The sequence below is a fragment of the Penaeus monodon genome, chromosome 20 (assembly GCF_015228065.2).
Source record: "Penaeus monodon isolate SGIC_2016 chromosome 20, NSTDA_Pmon_1, whole genome shotgun sequence".
Taxonomy (NCBI): domain Eukaryota; kingdom Metazoa; phylum Arthropoda; class Malacostraca; order Decapoda; family Penaeidae; genus Penaeus; species Penaeus monodon.
This window is the reverse complement of record NC_051405.1, coordinates 38,087,591-38,087,864: the sequence shown is the minus strand read 5'-3', so window position 1 is coordinate 38,087,864 and position 274 is coordinate 38,087,591.

Here is a 274-nt window from a genome sequence, read left to right as displayed (position 1 = left end):
GTGAAGCAAGGACCTTAATTTCCCAGGCGTGTCCCCATGATCCGTCTCTCCTCACTTGTCACTCTTCCCGAGGGGAACAATTCAATCCTTTTTTTCCCATCCTTTTCCTCCTTTTTCCTCCTCTTTTCCTCCTTTTTCCTCTTTTCCTCTCTTCCTCCTTTTTCCTCTTTTCCTCCTCTTTCCTCTTTTCCTCCTTTTGTTATTCTCCGGCCGTGGGAAGAGGTTTTCGCTTTAGTTGTTGGGTTTTCCTCCTTGCTTTGTTGTGTTTTGGGAG